The sequence below is a fragment of the Dreissena polymorpha genome, chromosome 7, assembly GCF_020536995.1.
Source record: "Dreissena polymorpha isolate Duluth1 chromosome 7, UMN_Dpol_1.0, whole genome shotgun sequence".
Classification (NCBI taxonomy): Eukaryota; Metazoa; Mollusca; class Bivalvia; order Myida; family Dreissenidae; genus Dreissena; species Dreissena polymorpha.
Window position 1 is genome coordinate 24,020,738 of NC_068361.1, and position 20,819 is coordinate 24,041,556.

Below are 20,819 nucleotides of genomic sequence, written 5' to 3' on the forward strand. Positions count from 1 at the left end.
ATGTATGAGTCAATTGAACTGACCCATTCCAAGGCAAAAGAGTAAACAAAATTCCCAATTTGAACCGAAAAAATACCACTAAAAATTAAAATAAAAAAGCGTCTTATGATTATTATACATCAATTTTATTTCATTTACATCTAGCAGATCATATAACTATAATTTATATGCATTTAGTTCTTATAATTTGAATTCTTAAAAAGATTTACATTAAATTCGTTTTTTGCGAATCAGTGGACCTGAAAACATTTGCTTTTTAACACAAACTCAGAAACAAATATTGCAAGCTTTTGTTTAATAAATATGTGATCATAAAAAGGCACCAGGGAAATCATTGCAGTGAGTGAATTTTTTTTCATAGATTTAATAGCTAGTCAGCCTTCTCAAAAAAGTATGTGAAATGTACGTTTTAAGTACGTTTTGCGTGTGTTAAATGTGGCGGTATTGGCACTGCGTTTTATGTGCGCTTTTTCTTACCGAGAGAGTTTTTAACAAAAACAAACAAACAAGAAAATGTGCACTTTTTGTGGATAAATGTGCGCTTTATGTGCGTTAAACGTGCGCTTTTTATAAGTGCGTTTTTACTGCCATTTATGTGTGTAAAATGTGCGCTTTATGTGCGTTAAACGTGCGCTTTTATAAGGGCGTTTTTTACTGCCATTTATGTGTGTAAAATGTGCGCTTTAAAGTATGTTAAATGTGCGCTTTTCTTGAGTTAAATGTGCGCTTTTATATTTTAAAAGAGCACATTTAACTCACTTAAAGCGCAGTAATAACCCACATAAAAGCGCACATGTGTGTTAAATGTGCGCTTTTATGTGCGTTAAATGTGCGTTAAACGTGCGCTTTTTATAAGTGCTTTTTTTACTGCCATTTATGTGTGTAAAATGTGCGCTTTAAAGTGGGTTAAATGTGCGCTTTTCGCGAGTTTAATGTGCGCTTTTTATTTAAAAAGCGCACATTTAACTCAATTTAAGCGCAGTTATAACCCACATAAAAGCGCACATGTGTATTAAATGTGCGCTTTTATGTGCGTTAAACGTGCGCTTTTCGCGAGTTAAATGTGCGCTTTTTCATTTACAAAGCGCACATTTAACTCACTTTAAGCGCAGTTATAACCCACATAAAAGCGCACATGTGTGTAAAATGTGCGCTTTTAAGTGGGTTAAAACTGCGCTTTTCAGCGAGTTAAATGTGCGCTTTTTTATTTAAAAAAGCGCACATCTAACTCACGTTAAGCGCAGTTATAACCCACACAAAACGCACAATTTACGCACATGAATGGCAGTAAAAAACGCACTCACAAAAAGCCCACATGTGCGTTAAAGGTGCGTCTTTTGACTTAACAGTTGATTTAATTATATGCTGTTAAAAGTTCTTTTTAATTCAGATATGCAATAAAAACCAATAATTATATTAACATATATATTTGTGTATTTTAATAATTACAAGATAATTCAATTTTATACTTTAATGTACACCAACATTTTTTTACATACATGAGTAATTAAATATCAATGGCAATTTGATGAAATAAATATAAACATAATTTGATTATAAATGAACAAAAAATAATAGCATACTATAATAACATGTACAGTATATACACACGAACAACAATATACATAAGAAAGATGCATATCAATCAAGGCCTGTCAGCATTTCTTTGAGGCGGCGGAGTGCAGCTCTCATCTTTCTCTCCACGTCTGCCACCAGCCGGTCAAACTTCTTTGCAACTATTATACTGTCATGGCCTTTGCGCGATGCGTCTCATGCATGGTCTCATTTGATCAGGTCCTGAAAGATATTTTATAGTGTTTAATATTGCTGTTATGGTAATCTCGTTGCTATAAAAATTATCAATTTAAATCAAAACTAGTTTGTTTGCTTGTTGTTTCTGGTTGTTTATTTTGCAATTTTAATCCTCTGATCACATGTGACTTAACGCTTTTCATAAATAAATACGTTTGATAGAAAATACTGAAAATGTACCAAGATACGTGGTCTCATTTTGCTGTGTGGACTGGTCGGAAGTGTGACACTTTAAAATGCAATAACCAGTACTCTGTATAGTTTTACCTCTAAACAAATCCAGCTTTTCTTGGTCAAGGAGAGGGCGCGGTTTTCCCACTCCTGTTCTCCTCATGTCGGCCAGCTTGTGCAGGGTAAAACCTGGTATTCAAGTCCATACATCAGGTAGTCTCCCTTTTGCTCCCTTTTTTGGCAGGCGATGCGATGATGCACATTCTTTCCAAAGGATCTTCTGATCAATGTAAATTTCGAGGTCACCATGGGGTTTAACCTTTAAATTTAAAAGTTCTCATTTAATATGGGGGAAAAAATCTGTTTATTAATGACCAAAAATAGGTATAAATAACTTTAAGATGACAATAACCATAAAATACAGCCATAATAATTCAAATGGTGTTGTTTTTCCTTAAAATTGCATTACATTTACTCATCCATTTACATTTTCCAGGGACAATACATAAATATGATAATGATCATAATTAATTCAATAAACTAAATAAAAAAGGGATGCAGAATTGAAAATTTAAACCTGTTACAACAGACCGTTCTTCAGTATTCCAAAAATACAGGCAGTTGTTGAACTAGACCATATCACTTTATATGTCTTTAACCACCCACTTTTAATCTCCTTTGCAACAAACTTATTGTTGATTTACACATTGTAGTAAATACACATTTTTTCATCACACAATACTTCATGCTGAAAGTATTTCAAGACATTTACACTAGAATAATAAGTCTTAATGTTGTTCACTTGATACATGTACCTCAAATCTAGCTTAATAACTTCCTATGTGTGGTTCTCAAATAGATGGTGCCTGAAAAAATCAAAAGTATATCAACACCCCTTAGTTAGGCTTAGATGGAGGACTGATAGGGACTGGCTATTCTCTTTTCTGATTCCATGCTGTGTCTAAGCCAAAAATTACATAATTTGAGAAATACTGATAAGGCAGTCATTTCAACACCAGAATATTTATTGAATAATACAAAGCACCCTTAACACATTATATTTAATTGTAAATATTTAAATATAACATGCTGAATGGTTTTAGCAAATAAGAATAATAGTATAAATATTATTTTAATTGCCTTTTAAAATGTATGTTTATGGTCAATGTGGTAGACATTAATTGTATAAGGGTATAAATATCAGTATAAGAAAGTTCAAATACTTATTTATGTTGAGGAAATATAATTGATACTATCAAGCCAACATAATACTTTTGACATTTTCAATATTTTTAATTAGTTACCCACAGTCTGATTAAGGTGGAAATTTTTAGAAATGTTTGAGATTAAAACGTAAGCAATAGGGTATGCATTGAAATTGTATGATAAAGTATGTAAACATTAAACAGGTTAATATGGACAACCAGTAATTATTCAAACTGCCCCTTATATTATTACAGGTTACTGAGATATATGTCTATGTTTATTCATTTGATGTAAATAAATTGTTAGAGCCTGCAACAATTTTGTTTCTTGTTCAATTTCTGTACAAAATTTGCTAAACGGTTGTTAAAGATGCACTTTTGAAGAAGTGTGTTAAACATGTGTCTTTTTAGATACATCCGTCTAAAACAGATCGTATGATAAAAACGCACTTATGAAATAAAAGACTAACTTATGCTTAAAAAAGAAGCACATCAAAATAGAAAAACGCTCTTTTGTGAGAAAAAACCCACATCTGTAAACCTTAAAACACACTTCTTAGATAAAAGACGCGCTTCCTAAATAAAAGACGCACTTCTTAGATAAAAAACACACATTTTGCTCACATCTACACTCAAAAGCGCACTTACATGTGAAGAAAACACACCAAAAACGCACTTCCTAAATAAAAGACGCACTTCTTAGATAACAAGCACACATTTTGCTCACATCTTCACTCAAAAGCGCACTAACAGATGAAGAAAACACACAAAAAATGCACTTTTCACTAAAATAACGCACTTGAAAAGAAAAAACGCACAAAAAGCGCACTTAAATGCACTTTTGAACACTGAAAACGCACATATTAACAAAAAAAACACACAATTAACGAACTTTTAAGTGCGCTTAATGTGTGTTTTGGTAAAAAGTGCGTTTTTATTTGACAAGGGTCACCCCACCACAACATAGTATTGCGATGACATATCGCTAAAAACTCCATAATGATCGGAATGGGTTTTCAGGGGGGCCACCAACCTGATGAAATAGAATTCACTGACTTTTCACTGACTTTCCCTGACCAAATCTTGGTTTTCACTGACTAATTTTGCGACATATTCCGCCTTCTCCTCCCCATAGAGCCGATCAAATCGACTCATTTAATGTTTATTTTATTCTTTAACATCAAATATTTAACAAATAACAAAGCAGTACTACTTGTACACTAAACTATGCATGATGCAAGGCTATATAGTAAATACCACAAAATCATAGATAAAAAAGTTATGCATGTACAAGCACCACATAATATGATTATGTCTCAAAATCTATGAACAAAACATATTTCTATAGGTAGCTACATGTGTTGTTAGTTATGGCAACACAGTAGAAGCACAACACATATGACACAAAAAAACTGTCCATATACAATATCCATTACATACTATGTTCATACTTTAATATCTAGACACAAGCATAGGTGAATACATAAGAGTATGGATAATGGGAAATGTTAATAGAAATGATTAAAAGTCAGGGTCTTTGAGTCAACAATCATTAAATAATGTCTGTTTACTCATGCTGGTAATATGTCTATCTATGTGTACATTACTTTTAATCTAAAATTAGATGAGAAAATCAATTTGTGATTTGTGATATATGGTAGGTTAATACATGAAAATCAGGCAGTTAAGAGCAGAAGCAGGACTGGTCTTCTTGATAACTGAAATAAATAAGCAAAGTTAGTATAGCTCTTTCATGCTGTCATCTCTAATTATCCTGCAAAGCTCTGGGAGCAAGGGTTGCAAAGCCTTTCAGCCTTCAAGGATACAAAAAATTAATCAAACATAAACAATAGATAAATTTACATTTTTGAACATGCTTTACACATGTTGTTAATGTTTTATGTACATAGAAATAGTCAAAACATTTCAAATAAAAAATATACTGTTGAATCTACTAAAACAAATGATACCTGATGACTGCGATAGCCACTAAATAACTAATGCATCGACCCAACATTTTATTTTTCCCTGACTTTTCACTGACTTTTCTGAAATTTCATTTTTCACTGACCATTTTTTTAAATTCCCTGACTTTACACTGACCTTAAAAAAAATAGGAGTGGTCTCTCATACCTTGAGATAAGAGTGGTATCCCATACCTTGAGATAGAAGTGATCTCCCACTGCTCCCTGTATCATACTCCACTCTAGTTAATACCTTGATATAGGAGTGGTCTCCCACTGCTCCCTGTATCATCTCCTCCCAGCTTCCAGAGCCCATGGATTTCTGTAACGAAAAACAAAGGTATGCAAACAGATGAGCCATTTTGGGGAAAAACGGGGATTCTTACACATACGCAGTAAGCAAAATAATTCAAGTGTCATTTCAGATTATGCTCTCCACGCAAGCCAGTTAGGGACGACTATTTCCGGTTTCATGGTAGTGTTTGTTTAAGGAAGTCTGTTCTTAGTAAAAATCCATTTCAGGTGAAAAGTATTGTCCATGACTAGCCTGTGCCGACTGCACACATGCATTCATTCCATTTTTCTCAGAGCAAAGCTCCTGTATATGAGTCGCGCTCTGGAAAAACTGGGCATAATGCATGTGTGTAAAGTGTCGTCCCAGATTAGCATCTGCAATCCCCGAGGCTAATCAGGGACAAAACTTTCTGCCTAAATTGGATTTTTGCTAAAAAGAGACTTCATTTAAACGCAAAATGTCATAAAAGCGGAAAGCGTCCTCCCTGATTAGCCTGTGCATATTGCACAGGCTAACCTGGGATGACAGTTTACGCGCATACATTATGCCCAGTTTGCTCAGAACACGACTCATATGTGCACACAATAAATAATATAATGAACCGAATGGATATTGTTGTACTGTGTATGCTCAAAAGATAGACGTTGTTTTATATTCTTTAGTAACAAATATATAGGTCTTGCACATCAGCTAGTGGTATCTTAATCATACAAGCATGATTTAAGAACAAACTATAGGAAACATTAAAATGGCAAATTATTGTTCGCTATGTTGCAGCTAAGGCATCATTTTTAAGTACAGCTCTAATGTTATTTACAGTTCACAATGTTTATAACGCCATAGGGTACTTGGCAACTGTTCTCCAAGATGCCTCCAAACAAAAGGTTTCAAAGTCACACTAACAGATAATACCACATGAAGTGGTGATAATAGAAAATTCTGATTGTTCAATAATGATTGTTAAATAAGGGATGCTGGATAATCTGACACATCAAGCCACGAAGAACAACACACTGTTTTACTGTAAATGTACAACACAAACTAGTACAATGTATAATTCTTCAAATAGAAACAACACTGTTTACAAAACAAAGAATTTAACAGTTGTTCGAAGACGGTGTTTTTGTCTAAAGTCATTATCCATAGTATGTACAAATTATTTTCTTATTATAAAAAAGCCAACTGTTCACATTAGCCCCACCTCAATGTATCGCTTGTGTAGCAGATATCTCAGTGCACCACAACCTCGAGTCTTGGAAATATTAGGACACAGATCTGAAACACCAGGGACCTGTCTTCTCAACCATAGTGTGTTATTAACTCGGAAACCACACTTCTGGCCACATTGCTTAATCCTTTACCACTTAGATAGGTATTTTGATGTGTGTGTAGTCCCTTAAAAAGTAAAATGTTATTAAAGACCTATCTAACTAGGTTCAAGTTTTGGGTACAATGTGGGGTTTCTATCTCTTAATATTGTGTTTCCATGTTTTGATATTGGGTATCCACTCACATTTACAAAATTTGAATAATTCTTTAAGTTATTTTAAATCCAAAATATATTCACATATTGAACTATGTAATACATATATTGTAGACTTTTAAAAGTAATTTTAATTAATAGTTGATTGCAAATCATATATCATTTTTAAACAATCACCTGTTGCAACATCCATATACAATAAAGAGCTACTGCTAAGTGCAATTTAGCTGTGTGAACTAGATGGTGACATCATTTTTAAATATCTTGTAAAAACAGTCCATAATAATAACAACAAGACTATTGTCAAGCAATATGGTCCCCTACCGGTGAAACTCCACCATTTTCAGCAATATATCTAGTCTATTTGTTGCCATAGCAACCATAATTCTTGACGTAGGAACAAAATGAAATGACGTGCATAATCTCTATATTACCATCTATCAATGTTTCAAGTTTCATGAAGAAAAATATTTAAAATTATAAGTCCCCTCCGGTTTCACCGGTTGGGGATAAAAATATCCTGGTCAAGTATCATCATTATTTGACCAAAACTATGGCCTCTAGTGTGTTTACACGGTATCCTTGGGACAAATCTTTTGGCCTCTAGAGTGTTTACAAGGTTTATCAATAGCCAAATAAGGAAAACTGCTCCGCCCACTGGCGGCCATGTTTTTCAACAGACCAGAACCACTTTTGAACTCAACCAAGATATCAATAAGACACACATTTTGACAAAGTTACATGAAGATTGGGCATGAAATGTGACTTCTACAATGTTTACAAGGTTTTTCTTTTTTTTTTACCTAGTGACCTAGTTTTTGACCCAGCACGACCCAGTTTCGAACTCGACCGAGATTTCATTGGGACAAAGCTTCCGACCAAGTTTCATAAAGATCGGACAAAAATGTGGCCTCTAGAGTGTTTTGAACAAATGTGAACGGACGGACAGACAGACAGACGACGGACAAAGACCGGACACAAAAGCTCACCTGAACAGGTGAGCTAACAAAATTCACTCGTAAAAAAATTACCTGCGGATTTAAGACAAATTTTTATCAGACCAGCAATGCCCCAATAGGGTCACCAGTTCCAGAAAAGGAAGAAGTGCGTTAATTTGTAGATTAAATAAATGCAAGTGTTATTTTGATATTGTTGTATATTTTCTTTACAACTTAAAACTATTAATGATCAAGTACCATTGAAAAACAAGAAACCGTCGGAGATGGGTGATGCTCCCAAAAGTTTTTTGTCACAATATTGCACTATATATTCAGATAAAAAGAAACGTCTTGAGGGCACAGTAGTTGGGGGGACAAGAATATTTTTATAGAAAATTTCAAAGGGCTATAACTATGTGAAAAAAAATCCGACCAGAACCCGCTGATAATATGCACATCTACTTTTGGTAGTGAAGCTTCCCATAAAGTTTCATTGAAATCCGGACATTAGTTTCTGAGAAATAGCCTGAACAAAAATTGTGCACGGACGAACAAACGGACGGACAGACGAAGCGTCGACAATATGCTCCCCCCAAAATAAAATATGGGGAGCATAAAAATCGGCGCCAACTAAGTGTTCAGTTGATGCCAGGTTACAGTTAATGGTTCAAAGAGAATTGTGATGACTATTGAATAGATTTTTTTTATATTTTAATTTGGAATATGAACACAATTTCAGATAATGATGATTCTCAAACTGTCACAGAAGTGTTATGCAGCTTTTTCTCCTTGCTATCATAGGTTTAGACACAAATATCAACAACTTGGAAGGAAAATGTTGAACAAGTCCTAAATATTGTTATTTTCAGCCATATTTTAAATAGCTTCTCCCTAACTAGAATCATGTAATGGACAATTGGAGGACTCTACATGAATATTTTTTAGAAGAACCCTAACAAGTAAGAAAATAGAAGATTTCCTTACTGGCTCTTCAACAGTTAAAATATCTTGTACATGTATTTCCCAAGTAGTTTTGCCTCATAATTATAGTTCCTCGTGGCCTAGCCACGAGGAGGTCAAAGGTTGGATCCCCACTGTGAAAGAGTTCTTTAGATCCGCCCCAAAGTCATCAAGTAATGGCTGTATGCAGGATATGGACTAGGGAGCCTAGTCAACAGGAGGTCAAAGGTTGGATTCCCACTGTGAAATAGTTCTTTAGATCCGCCCCAAAGTCATCAAGTAATGGCTGTATGCAGGATATGGACTAGGGAGCCTAGTCAACAGGAGGTCAAAGGTTGGATCCCCACTGTGAAAGAGTTCTTTAGATCCCCCCCCCAAAGTCATCAAGTAATGGCTGTATGCAGGATATGGACTAGGGAGCCTAGTCAACAGGAGGTCAAAGGTTGGATCCCCACTGTGAAAGAGTTCTTTAAAACCCCCCCCCAAGTCATCAAGTAATGGCTGTATGCAGGATATGGACTAGGGAGCCTAGTCAACAGGAGGTCAAAGGATGGATCCCCACTGTGAAAGAGTTCTTAAGATCCCCCCCAAAGTCATCAAGTAATGGTTGTATGCAGGATATGGACTAGGGAGCCTAGTCAACAGGAGGTCAAAGATTGGATCCCCACTGTGAACAAGTTCTTTAGATCCCCCCCCAAAGTCATCAAGTAATGGCTGAATGCAGGATATGGACTAGGGAGCCTAGTCAACAGTAGGTCAAAGGATGGATCCCCACTGTGAAAGAGTTCTTTAGATCCCCCTCAAAGTCATCAAGTATTGGCTGTATGCAGGATATGGACTAGGGAGCCTATTCAACAGGAGGTCAAAGGATGGATCCCCACTGTGAACAAGTTCTTTAGATCCCCCCCCAAAGTCATCAAGTAATGGCTGTATGCAGGATATGGACTAGGGAGCCTAGTCAACAGTAGGTCAAAGGATGGATCCCCACTGTGAAAGAGTTCTTTAGATCCCCCTCAAAGTCATCAAGTATTGGCTGTATGCAGGATATGGACTAAGGAGCCTATTCAACAGGAGGTCAAAGGATGGATCCCCACTGTGAAAGAGTTCTTTAGATCCCCCCCCCCCAAGTCATCAAGTATTGGCTGTAGGCAGGATATGGACTAGGGAGCCTAGTCAACAGGAGGTCAAAGGTTGGATCACCACTGTGAAAGAGTTCTTTAGATCCCCCCCCCCCAAAGTCATCATGTAATGGCTGTATGCAGGATATGGACTAGGGAGCCTAGTCAACAGGAGGTCAAAGATTGGATCCCCACTGTGAAAGAGTTCTTTAGATCCCCCCCCCCAAAGTCATCAAGTAATGGCTGTATGCAGGATATGGACTAGGGAGCTTAGTCAACAGGAGGTCAAAGGTTGGATCCCCACAGTGAAAGAGTTCTTTAGATCCCCCCCAAGTCATCAAGTATTGGCTGTATGCATGCAATTTACTCGAGAGCGTTTCAATAAGCCCTTGAATTTCCATGCAATCAAGCTTAAATCAATAGGTTTAAATTTACTTGTATTTTCCGAGTGGTTTTGCCTCATATTTATAGTTCTTTGTGGCCGCGTTCTTAAGGTTCTGAAAGGTCCATTTCAGCAGCAGCAGCTTCATTTCAGTCTCGAGCAGAAGGGGATCTACAAGGATCAATGCCATGTACAGAGTGCTTGGACACACACTTATCAGAGCTAGAGCAGCGCAATTAGACAAATGGCTTGAAATTTGAAAATTCTACTAAAGAAAATTCTATTAATAACAAATAACATGTCTTTTTTTTTAAATTCTAAAACCCGAAAATTTAAACAAGAGTTCCAAGCTGTTACAAGATACGCCCGTTTGAAAGTTTTGGACATCATCTAGACACAACTTCTGACCAAATTTGGTGAAGATCAGAGCAAAACTACTTCACTTAGAGAGCAAACACCATGCTAAATGCTTGAAATGCACAAAGTGACCTCATGACCTAGTTTTTGACCTTGCATGACCCATATTTGACCTTGACCTAAATATCATGTACACACAACTTCTGACCAAATCTGGTGAAGATCGGATAAAAACTATTTCAATTAGAGAGCGGACACCATGCTAGATGCTTGAAATGCATTAAGTAACCTCGTGACCTAGTTTTTGATCCTGCATGACCCATATTTGAACTTGAACTAGATATCATTTTGACACAACTTCTAACCAAATTTGGTGAAGACTGGATGAAAAATACTTCAATTAGAGAGCGGACACAATGCTTATTCCTTGAAAAGCACTTGGTGACCCCGTGACCTAGTTTTTGACCCGGCATAACCCATATTTGAACATGACCTAAATATTGTCTAGATATAACCTCTGACCAAGTTTGGTGAAGATCGGATGAAAACTACTTCAATTAGAGAGCGGACACCATGCTAAATCCTTGAAATGCTCTTAGTTACCCCGTGACCTAGTTTTTGACCAGGCATGGACAATATTCAAACTTGACCTAGATATTGTCTAGAAACAACTTCTGACCAAATTTAGTGAAGATCGGATGAAAACTTCTTCAGTTAGAGATCGGAAACCATGCTTAATCCTTGAAATGCACTAAGTGACCCCTAACCTAGTTTTTTACCCGGCATGACCCATATTTGATATATTTTCTAGATACAACTTCTGACCAAGTTTGGTGAAGATCGGATGAAAACTATTTGAAATAGAGAGCGGAAACTGCTGTGGACGCCGATCGACTGCCTGCCCACCCGCCGCCCGCCTGCCAAGGGTGAAACTATAATACGTCCCGTTTTGAAAAATTGGCGTATAAAAATCAACATTTTTAATTACTTAAACATTGTTACAAAAGTTGGTGATTCACATCTTGTCCATTTTGACCTATATAATTTTTTAAGCAAGCCACAAAATACCTGTTGTTTCTTGGGGCGGCAACTTTGGATGATTAGACACAATATCAGATGGGGAAGTTCTACACAGCATGTTGTATGCAGAGTTGTATGCAGCCTGTTCACATTCTGTCTTGGAACTTCCTCTACCTGCACACAGGCAACCATAAAACATGCGGGTTAGTACAATATTTGTGTGGTCTTAACCCATTAATGCGTAGTGGACTCTCCCATCCTTCTAAATTGGATCTATTTATTTCCATAATTAGGGATGTCTAGTATATATATTTCGATATTTAGAACATTTCTTAAAGAAATTCCTTTAAGCAAACAGCGCAGACCCTGATGAGACGCAGCATCATTGGGTGTCTCATCAGGGTCTTCGCTGTTTGCAAAGGCCTTTTTTCTAGAGCTAGGCATAAATGAATTAAACATGTTTACATTTTCCATGAAGACAGTTTTAAACTGTATTTCAGCACTTTTTCTAAATGTTTGGTAGCAGACCAAATGATAAACATGACAAACATATGCAATTAAATTGTGAATATAATTTGTGCTTATAAAATTTAAGAAATACAAATATGGATTCCAGTTCGATTTAGTTTAATATTAAGCAATTTGAAACTAGAGCTTTGTCACAAACGTGACGAATACCCTCACATGCCGCATTGAGATAGAATATTTTGCATTTTGTCTTCACAAAAAACAGCGGACACCATGCTCAATGTTTAAAACGCACTAAGTGACCCTGTGACCTGGTTTTTGACCCTGCATGGCCCATGTTCGAACTTGACCTACACATCATCTAGATACAACTTCTGACCAAGTGTGGTGAAGATCGGATGAAAACTACTTGAATTAGAGAGCAGACACCATGCTGAATGTGTAAAACATACTAAGTGACCCAGTGACCTAGTTTTTGACCCGGCATGACCCATATTCGAACTTGACCTAGACATCATCTAGATACAACTTCTGATTAAGTTTGGCGAAGATTGGCTGAAAACTACTTGAACAAGAGCTTGTCACAGTAGTGCCAAATCCCCGCCGAAATGTGTTTGCTTGTATGAAAACATTTGTTTTAGAGAGTAGAATATTTGTAAAAACAAATAAAGGGAGATAATTCATTATGCTCCGGACAAAAATTTACTTTGAAATTAAATAAAGGAATATAATTCAAACACTACGGTAGGTAGAGTTATGGTTCTTAGTCACTGCAATTCTCCTAGTTGCCATCTGTTTAAATTTGAAGTTTCAAGTAAATCCCTTCGGTAGGTTTAGAGTTATGCTCCAGACAAAAAATTACTTAAAAATTATATAAAAGGGGAGATAATTCAAAAATAAAGGTAGATAGAGTTATGGTTCTTGGTCACTGCACTTCTCCTAGATGTCATATGTTTATATTTCAAGTTTCAAGTATATCCCTTAAGTACATTTAGAGTTATGCTCCGGACAAAAATTTACTTTAAAGTTATATAAAAGGGAAGATAATTAAAAAACTAAGGTAGATATAGTTATGGTTCTTAGTCACTGCACTTTTCCGTCTTGCCATCTGTTTATATTTCAAGTTTCAAGTAAATCCCTTCGGTAGATTTAGAGTTATGCTCCGGACAAAAAAATACTTAAAAATTATATAAAAGGGGAGATTTTTCAAAATCTAAGGTAGATAGAGTTATGGTTCTTGGTCACTGCACTTCTCCTAGTTGCCATCTGTTTATATTTCAAGTTTCAAGTAAATCCCTTCAGTACATTTAGAGTTATGCTCCGGACAAAAATGTACTTTAAAATTATATAAATTGGGAGATAATTAAAAAATTAAGGTAGATACAGTTGTGGTTCTTGGTCACTGCACTTCTCCTAGTTGCCATCTGTTAATATTTCAAGTTTCAAGTAAATCCCTTCAGTACATTTAGAGTTATGCTCCGGACAAAAATTTACATTAAAATCATATAAAAGGGGAGATAATTCAAAAACTAAGGTAAAGAGAGTTGTGGTTATTGGTCACTGCACTTCTTCTAGTTGCCATCTGTGTATATTTCAAGTTTCCAGTAAATCCCTTCAGTAGATTTAGAGTTATGCTCCGGACAAAAATGTACTTTAAAATCATATAAAAGGAGAGATAATTCAAAAACTAAAGTAGATAGAGTTATGGTTCTTGGTCACTGCACTTCTTGTTTATATTCTAAGTTTAAAGTAAATCCATTGAATAGATTTGGAGTTATGCTCCGGACAAAGTTTCAGCCGGACGGACTGACGGACAGGACCAATTACTATATCCCCTCCGAAAATTTTTCGGCGGGGATAATTAGAGAGCGGACACCATGCTCAATGTTTAAAACGCACTAAGTGATCCCGTGACATAGTTTTTGACCTGCCATGACCCTTGTTTGAACTTGGGCTCAACATCATCTAGATACAACTTCTGACCAGGTTTGGAAAAGCTCTGATGGAAATTACTTGAATTAGAGAGCGGACAACATGCTGAATGTTTAAAACGTACTAAGTGACCCCGTGACCTAGTTTTTGACCTGGCAAGGCCCATGTTCGAACTTGGCCTAGATATCATCTAGGTACACTTTCTGACTAAGTTTGGTGAAGATCGGATGAAAACTACTTGAATTAGAAAGCTGACACTGACCGACCGACAGACCGACCGACCGACAAGCTCACTCCTATATACCCCCCTAAACTTCGTTGAGTGGGGGTATAATGAACTACAAATAATTTCCAGTATTTAGGTTAAACATTATGTATGCTAAAAAAATGAAAACGATGGTCAACTATTGGTATTTACATTGCCTATATATGGTAGGGATAGCAAAAATTATTTGAATATTTATTCCAGTTTGAAACTCAACACTAGACGTGAATATTCAATATACAGCTTGGTTTCAATGAAAATTTTACAGTTGACAGTAATTCTAAAATACATCTTATCACATCTAGGCAGCAGAGGTTTTGATAACCTTTTTGCTAAGCCCCACATAAGGATAGGAATCAGAAGTAAGGATATTGATCACTTAATGAGTCGCGTTTTGAGAAAACTGGGCATAATGCATGTGTGTAAAGTGCTGTGCCAGATTGGCCTGTGCAGTCCGCACAGGCTAATCAAGGGACAACTCTTTCCGCTTTTATTGTATTTTAAGTTTCAAGGAAGTCCCTACTTACCGAAAATCAAGTTAACGCGGAAAGTGTCTTCCCTGTTTAGCTAGTGCAGACTGCACATGTTAATCTGGGATGCCACTTTACGCACATGCATTAAGCCCAGTTTTCTCAGAACACGACTCGAATGATCAGTAACGCTCTCTCATATGTCAAAAACTTGCTGGCCTTAATCAAGAGAAGTGACACCATAGTAACCAAACACTTAAATATCACTTTTCACAATATACACACCTGTTGCAATCAGGTACTGGTCCACGTAGAATTCACACAGGTCACATGTTTTAGACTCTGGGCTGACTTTTTTGTAGAAACACACACACACGGCGGTGAGGCCACTGTTAGTCAGGCAGTTGTCAATTAGACTCAAGTTGTTGGTGGTGTAGGCCAAGTTGGAGACCGTAGAGAACAGGTTGAGCAGCCTGTCCATGATAGGGGCCTCTATAAGAGAGGGTTTCACCACCGGGGGAGGGCCATCCTGAAATGGAGACAGAGTTGGAGACCATAGAGAACAGGTTGAGCAGCCGTCCATGATGGGGGCCTCTATCAGATAGGGTTTCACCACCAGGGGAGGGCCATCCTGAAATTGAGACAGAGATGGAGACTGTAGAGAACAGGAGCCTGTCCATGATAGAGGCCTCTATTAGAGAGGGTTTCACCACCAGGGGAGGGCCATCCTGAAATGGAGATAGAGTTGGAGACTGTAGAGAACAGGTTGAGCAGCCTGTCCATGATAGAGGCCTCTATTAGAGAGGGTTTCACCACCGGGGGAGAGCCATCCTGAAATGGGAGCAGAGTTGGAGACCGTAGAGAACAGGTTGAGCAGCCTGTCCATGATAGGGGCCTCTATCAGAGAGGGTTTTACCACCGGGGGAGGGCCATCCTGAAATGGGGGGAGAGTTGGAGACCGTAGAGAACAGGTTGAGCAGCCTGTCCATGATGGGTGCCTCTATCAGAGAGGGTTTCACCACCGGGGGAGGGCCATCCTGAAATGGAGACAGAGTTGGAGACTGCAGAGAACAGGTTGAGCAGCCTGTCCATGATGGGGGCCTCTATCAGAGAGGGTTTCACCACCGGGGGAGGCCCATCCTGAAATGGAGACTGAGTTGGAGACTGTAGAGAACAGGTTGAGCAGCCTGTCCATGATGGAGGCCTCTATCAGAGAGGGTTTGACCACCGGGGGAGGGCCATCCTGAAATGGAGACAGAGTTGGAGACTGTAGAGAACAGATTGAGCAGCCTGTCCATGATGGGGGCCTCTATCAGAGAGGGTTTCACCACAAGGGGAGGCCCATCCTGAAATGGAGACAGAGTTGGAGACCGTAGAGAACAGGTTGAGCAGCCTGTCCATGATGGGGGCCTCTATCAGAGAGGGTTTCACCACCGGGGGAGGCCCATCCTGAAATGGAGACATAGTTGGAGACTGTAGAGAACAGGTTGAGCAGCCTGTCCATGATGGGGGCCTCTATCAGAGAGGGTTTCACCACCGGGGTAGGCCCATCCTGAAATGGAGACAGAGTTGGAGACTGTAGAGAACAGGTTGAGCAGCCTGTCCATGATGGGGGCCTCTATCAGAGAGGGTTTTACCACCGGGGTAGGCCCATCCTGAAATGGAGACAGAGTCGGAGACTGTAGAGAACAGGTTGAGCAGCCTGTCAATGATGGGGGCCTCTATCAGAGAGGGTTTCACCACCGGGGGAGGGCCATCCTGAAATAGAGACAGAGTTGGAGACTGTAGAGAATAGGTTGAGCAGCCTGTCCATGATAGAGGCCTCTATCAGAGAGGGTTTCACCACCGGGGGAGGGCCATCCTGAAATGGAGACTGTAGAGAACAGGTTGAGCAGCCTGTCCATGATAGGGGCCACTATTAGAGAGGGTTTCACCACCGGGGGAGGGCCATCCTGAAATAGAGACTGAGTTGGAGACCGCAGAGAACAGGTTGAGCAGCCTGTCCATGATGGGGGCCTCTATCAGAGAGGGTTTCACCACCGGGGGAGGGCCATCCTGAAATGGAGACTGTAGAGAACAGGTTGAGCAGCCTGTCCATGATAGGGGCCTCTATTAGAGAGGTTTTCACCTCCGGGGGAGGGCCATCCTGAAATGGAGACAGAGTTGGAGACTGCAGAGAACAGGTTGAGCAGCCTGTCCATGATGGGTGCCTCTATCAGAGAGGGTTTCACCACCGGGGGAGGGCCATCCTGAAATGGAGACAGAGTTGGAGACTGCAGAGAACAGGTTGAGCAGCCTGTCCATGATGGGGGCCTCTATCAGAGAGGGTTTCACCACCGGGGGAGGCCCATCCTGAAATGGAGACTGAGTTGGAGACTGTAGAGAACAGGTTGAGCAGCCTGTCCATGATGGAGGCCTCTATCAGAGAGGGTTTGACCACCGGGGGAGGGCCATCCTGAAATGGAGACAGAGTTGGAGACTGTAGAGAACATATTGAGCAGCCTGTCCATGATGGGGGCCTCTATCAGAGAGGGTTTCACCACAAGGGGAGGCCCATCATGAAATGGAGACAGAGTTGGAGACAGTAGAGAACAGGTTGAGCAGCCTGTCCATGATGGGGGCCTCTATCAGAGAGGGTTTCACCACCGGGGGAGGGCCATCCTGAAATGGAGACAGAGTTGGAGACTGCAGAGAACAGGTTGAGCAGCCTGTCCATGATGGGGGCCTCTATCAGAGAGGGTTTCACCACCGGGGGAGGCCCATCCTGAAATGGAGACTGAGTTGGAGACTGTAGAGAACAGGTTGAGCAGCCTGTCCATGATGGAGGCCTCTATCAGAGAGGGTTTGACCACCGGGGGAGGGCCATCCTGAAATGGAGACAGAGTTGGAGACTGTAGAGAACATATTGAGCAGCCTGTCCATGATGGGGGCCTCTATCAGAGAGGGTTTCACCACAAGGGGAGGCCCATCATGAAATGGAGACAGAGTTGGAGACAGTAGAGAACAGGTTGAGCAGCCTGTCCATGATGGGGGCCTCTATCAGAGAGGGTTTCACCACCGGGGGAGGCCCATCCTTAAATGGAGACATAGTTGGAGACTGTAGAGAACAGGTTGAGCAGCCTGTCCATGATGGGGGCCTCTATCAGAGAGGGTTTCACCACCGGGGTAGGCCCATCCTGAAATGGAGACAGAGTTGGAGACTGTAGAGAACAGGTTGAGCAGCCTGTCCATGATGGGGGCCTCTATCAGAGAGGGTTTTACCACCGGGGTAGGCCCATCCTGAAATGGAGACAGAGTCGGAGACTGTAGAGAACAGGTTGAGCAGCCTGTCAATGATGGGGGCCTCTATCAGAGAGGGTTTCACCACCGGGGGAGGGCCATCCTGAAATAGAGACAGAGTTGGAGACTGTAGAGAATAGGTTGAGCAGCCTGTCCATGATAGAGGCCTCTATCAGAGAGGGTTTCACCACCGGGGGAGGGCCATCCTGAAATGGAGACTGTAGAGACTAGGTTGAGCAGCCTGTCCATGATAGGGGCCACTATTAGAGAGGGTTTCACCACCGGGGGAGGGCCATCCTGAAATAGAGACTGAGTTGGAGACCGCAGAGAACAGGTTGAGCAGCCTGTCCATGATGGGGGCCTCTATCAGAGAGGATTTCACCACCGGGGGAGGGCCATCCTGAAATGGAGACTGTAGAGAACAGGTTGAGCAGCCTGTCCATGATAGGGGCCTCTATCAGAGAGGGTTTCACCACCGGGGGAGGCCCATCCTGAAATGGAGACATAGTTGGAGACTGTAGAGAACAGGTTGAGCAGCCTGTCCATGATGGGGGCCTCTATCAGAGAGGGTTTCACCACCGGGGTAGGCCCATCCTGAAATGGAGACAGAGTTGGAGACCGTAGAGAACAGGTTGAGCAGCCTGTCCATGATAGGGACCTCTATTAGAGAGGGTTTCACCACCGGGGGAGGCCCATCCTGAAATGGAGACAGAGTTGGAGACAGTAGAGAACAGATTGAGCAGCCTGTCCATGATGGGGGCCTCTATCAGAGAGGGTTTCACCACAGGGGGAGGCCCATCCTGAAATGGAGACAGAGTTGGAGACCGTAGAGAACAGGTTGAGCAGCCTGTCCATGATGGGGGCCTCTATCAGAGAGGGTTTCACCACCGGGGGAGGCCCATCCTGAAATGGAGACAGAGTTGGAGACCGTAGAGAACAGGTTAAGCAGCCTGTCCATGATAGGGGCCTCTATAAGAGAGGGCTTCACCGCCGGGGGAGGCCCATCCTGAAATGGAGACAGAGTTGGAGACCGTAGAGAACAGGTTGAGCAGCCTGTCCATGATGGGGGCCTCTATCAGAGAGGGTTTCACCACCGGGGGAGGGCCATCCTGAAATTGTTTGGATTTTTAACCTGGTTTTCCGAAGGAAAAAACTGGTTATAAGATTGGCGGGCGGGCGGGCTGGTGGTTGGGCGGAACAAGCTTTTCGGGGCCATAACTATGTCAATCATTGTGAGATTTTATTATCCTTTGGCATGTTTGTCCACCATCATTGGACGGTGTGTCCGCATCAGAATTACGTCAATATCTCGAAGGGAATGGTCACAATTTGAGTTGAAACCCTGGTTTTGTGACAATTTTGTCCCTTGTTCACCATTAGTTTACTTTAAACTGGTTTATTAAAGCTCTTTTTCATTGAAAGTCAAAAGCTTATGTAATGCTTAGAATAGCTTGTTTAATATTTCACCATATTACCCTTGCTCTGGGAAAACGGGGCTTAATGCAAGTGGGTAAAGTGTTGTCCAAGATGATCCTGTGCAGTCTGCTCAGGCTTATCAGAAAATTTGGGCTTGTTTGGAATTATCATTTAAAGGAGGTCTTTAAACAAAAATCCAGTCAATGCAGAACATGTCGTCCCTGTGCAGACTGCACAGGCTAATTTACGCACTTAACACACATGCATTAAAACCCTTTTTCCCATAGCGAGGCATATATTATAACACATTTCCATCATATTACGGCGGGAAGTGAACCTATTCACATATTTCTTGGCACAGCTGGTTAACAAGTACCTAGTCCACATATCTATACCAGTAACAAACAATTGCCCTAATTGACTCAGAGGTATGTCAAGAACGACCCAACCTCACAAGTAATATGGCCAACCCAGGAATAAAACCCCAGCAGCCAATTGTATAAATATGGATAACTTATCCAGCAGATAACGTTTGATAGCTTCAATTCTTGGATATAATTTTTGTTTAACAATTGTATACAAAAGAGGTGCAAGTTTTGAATAAGATTTAGCCAGTCTCTTTTTTGGAAGAAACATTCAATTCACAATTGTTAGGTCCCATTTGGGACAAGAAACCGTCGGAGACGGGTGATGCTCCCCATAGGTTTTTTTGTCACAATATTGCACTATATATTCAGATAAAAGGAAACTTCATACGGGCATAGTTGTTGGGGGGACAAGAATTTTTTATATAAAAAATTTCAAAGGGCCACTACTCTCTTAAAAATCATCCGACCAGAACCTGCTGATAACATGCACATCTCCTCTTGGTAGTGAAGCTTCCGATAAAGTTTCATTGAATTCCGGTCATTAGTTGCTGAGAAATAGCCCGGACAAGAATTGCACTATATGTACAGTTAATGGAAAATTTCAAAGGGCCATAACTCTGTAAAAAATCATTCGACCATAACCCGCTGATAATATGCACACCTCCTCTTGGTAGTGAAGCTTCCCATAAAGTTTCATTGAATTCTGGTCATTAGTTGCTGAGAAACCCGGACAAATATTGTAAATTTTGGGGGAGCATAAAATGTATACTTTTTTCAAATGAGAATGGGTCCCTATAACGTCCCCAAATTTGACAACAACAAAAACTGTACCACATTGGTCTGGAGAACCCCGGTGACAACAACAAACACTGTACCACATTGGCCTGGAGGACCCCGGTGACAAAAGCCTCATTGT